We start from the raw sequence: 3853 nt of genomic DNA, 5'->3' as shown, positions 1-3853 counted from the left end.
GTCGGCTGGTTGATGGAGGGGAGGAGGGGAGGAGAGGTGGGGTCCAGCCTCCCTCTGATTGGTCCATCCACGGAGTTGCTAGGGCAACCTCGAGCTCGGATTTGACGCCGGAGACGTCCGTCATGACGCGATAGAGGGCGTTGCGTTCCCGGCGTGACGTAAAGATGCACGGCACTAGATGACATAAGACTTCCGGTGTATTTTCAACATTAAAGACACAATTTAAACCGCCTTTTAAAGATACTCAAATTTATTCTGAATGTAAAGACGCTGTTTTTTTCTAAATAATATTTCCTTCATGATTTTATATATTTTATAAACTCTAAAATGTCTTCAAAAGAGTATATGCACAGTTAAATATATACATTTTAGAAAACATTTACAACAATTTTATCTTAATGTATTTTTATTTTATTCTCTTCTATTTTGTATTTCCTTTAATAATATTTGATTATAGTTTCAATTCACAGTTTAAAAATTGAGTTGTGATGAAATGTAAATTAGTTTTCTGATAAAATCTTAAAACACACACAACTTCCTGCAAGAGCTGGGACAAAATGAAAGCCTGACAGAGTATCTTTGTGTCCATCAGCACATTTTCTCAATAATCTTTATTTAAAAAAATAACCTTAAACATGTTCAAGTTCTTTCTTTCTTTATTAGGATCCCCTTTAGCACCAGCATAAACACTGGCTATTCTTCCTGACCACACATACAGTCACACACACACACACACACACACACACACACACACACACTATAACGACATAAACACAACAAACAAACAAACAGCTCATCTCATTGAATTAACAGTTAAGTTCATACAGAAGAAAAGCAGAACTATCATTGTTTCAACAGACATGAAGACAAACAGAAAATCATAATTCCCCAAGATTCATAGCAAACTTGATTGTTTTTTTCTTCCTCATACAAATAAATATTAATTCTTAACAAACATAAATTCTTGACTGAATAACCGTCTTAAATTATATATCCTGCACTTTCACACACATTTAATTCCAGGAAAATAAGGTATTAAAATACATTTCTCATTTTCTGCCAAGGGAGGATTTCTACTTTCAACCAGGTTTATATTTTATTTCTTATACCAATTTCCCCAAGTTTACTCACACACACAATTCAATAATGGTTCCTTGAATATTTGGAGATACTGCTTTAACAACATATTGAACCGATCTTTAGTTTTCTCTGGAACAATATGCACTAGCAATTAATTCCACCTGACCTCGGCTCTGTACGACCGTTTTCTGTATCATACTTGTTTTCGCTTTAGGTGGCGTGAAGCTTCTGTCTGTTGCATATTTGTGTTTGATAATTGTGTTGAGCAAACTGAGAGAATAACTTTTCATATAACAGCTAGCAGACATTACTGACTAAATTTAACAAAATATATGCGGATCTCAGACTGACAGTTACTCTCTGACTTGTTTTAGGGGGATTAATCTGACTCTGAATCCAGAACTTTTTTATTCTTAGTATCCTACATGAGAAAATATCAGACAATAATTTGGGTTATTTATTTATGATTTTGCTTTTTATAGCTAAAAATGTATTATCCTGGTTAAAGTCTCCACACAGGGGTTTATGTCATTACAAGATCACAGAAAAGTTTTGACTGAAAACTGAAATATTTATGGATGAACTCATGAACCAGAGCTGTATTTACATTAAAATCTCTGTAAAAATCTCTGTAATGAGCTTAAATTAATTCCAGGTAATGTTTTTAATATTCTAAAACCACCTAAAATTCAACATTAATTTTCTAACTACTTACTGTTGAATGTGAGCCGCCGGAATCAGACGACCCTCAGTAGTTGAGTCTAGAATAGAATAAACTTGTCTACACAATAAAAACATCACATTATCAGAAACAAATCTCTAAATTGTACAACATCAGTTAATTCATACCCATGGTGTACAACTTACACTCCTATATTTAAGTTTACCGTAGTTTGTTGACCACATTAATTGCATTTAGAGGGGATGTGTTTTGTCATTGATGATTGACAGCGCTTTATTGTGTACAGATGTAATTTAAGGGTCGTCTAATGGCTTTTGTTGACGGCCAACTATTTTCCCTGCTGTCTTAATGATCCTGGTCAGCTTGTTTCTATTTACTAAAGTCAAGTGCCCATGCCAGACACAGTTATTAAACACAAGGAAGCTCTCTATCAGGCTGATATGCACTTTTTCCAAAATGTTCAGTTCCTTCAGTTTCCAAATTAATCAGAATCAGAAAAACAGTCTCTGACTACCATGTAAAAAAAAAAAAAAATCGTAAAAAAATGGTAAAAAGTCTGGCAGCAAAAGTTGCCAAACACTTACCGTCAAATGACAGTAAAAAACCTTTAGTTATTCTACAGAGATTTATTTTAAAAATACGGATATTTACTTTGGACATTGTCTACATTTTTATAGTCCAACCATTATAAAATAAAAATAAAATCTCATTTTAAAACATCGCTAGAATGTTAAACAAATGTATAAATCTGCATAAAAAATGAAAAAGATTGCAGAAATACCTTAAAATTACCTAATTTAAATGAAGACTCTTGTTTTCATACAGTAATCTTTGGTAAATTCATAGGATTATCCAATCCATCCACAAGAACTCCCCATCAAAGTACAGAGATGTGTGACAGTAATTACAAGCAACTCCCCAATGGCTTTGGGAGAAAGTAGTTCATGTTCACAAATATCAGAAGTGGGAGTAAGTTACACATGTGCAAGTCACAAGCAAGTCTCAAGTCTTAACCTTAAAGGCTCAAGCAAGTCTTAAATCACTGTGACTCTCACTGTGACTCTCACACCTCCTCAGCAACACAACCAACTTCTTTATTAAAACATCTGTAAACACAAACATCAGCTGCTCCAGCAGTGTTTGATGTCCTATTAAAACACACCTGCCGTTACCACGGTAACCACAGGTGTTGCCAACACAACCCAGACTGAAATCTGATCTAATTCCCAAACATTTTGACAGTTTTGCATTAATTCTGTAATGTACATCAAATGAATATAATTTACATTTAAAACTACACAACTTTGAATGTTCTTGCTAACTAAAGTCTAAAGTTATTAATTGTGATGTAACTGTATATATTTTTTAACTTAATTATAAATCTTAATATCCACAATGATAATAACAAAGATGTTAATATTACTCTGGTACTTAGCCTACAGGAACTCCAGTGATGGTGATTCAGTATTTAGTCTGCATTGAACAATATTTCTGACATTAAAAAGCAGCACTTGGTACCAAAGGATCACCAAAACCCAAGAATTGTTTAAAGGATGTTTGATGCAGCTTATATCTCTGTATATCTTCTGCTGTCTGGACACTGGATCCTCCCTCACAGCCACAGCATTGGCCCATCGAGGTGCACTGATTAGTTCATCAAGTGTCTGATGTCCAATTAAAGCCGCATGCAAATAATTTATATAAACTGCAATTACAGCAAGCAATAAAAACCCAGTTACTGCAAAAAAGGAAAGCAATTAAATACAGAAACATTTAAAATATTCAAACCACAGCAAATATATAACACTAATAAAACAAAAATATTAATATCTGCTGTGTGACATGAAGCTTAACTTTGATCTTTAGATAAATGTTGTAAATCAGCTGTATGTTGTTGTGTTGACACAATCAGTAGCTGCACTATGTGTACATTTACTCAAGTACTGTACTTAAGTACAACTGAGGTACTTATATTTCATTTGTATTTCCATGTGATGCTACTGTGTAATTTCACTCCACTACATTTCAGAGGGAAATATTGTACTTTCTACTCCACTACATTTATTTGACAGCTTTAGTTACTTTTCAGAT

The sequence above is a fragment of the Thunnus thynnus genome, chromosome 20 (assembly GCF_963924715.1).
Source record: "Thunnus thynnus chromosome 20, fThuThy2.1, whole genome shotgun sequence".
NCBI classification, from domain to species: domain Eukaryota; kingdom Metazoa; phylum Chordata; class Actinopteri; order Scombriformes; family Scombridae; genus Thunnus; species Thunnus thynnus.
The sequence above is the reverse complement of the archived record's forward strand: the minus strand, read 5'-3'. Positions refer to the sequence as shown.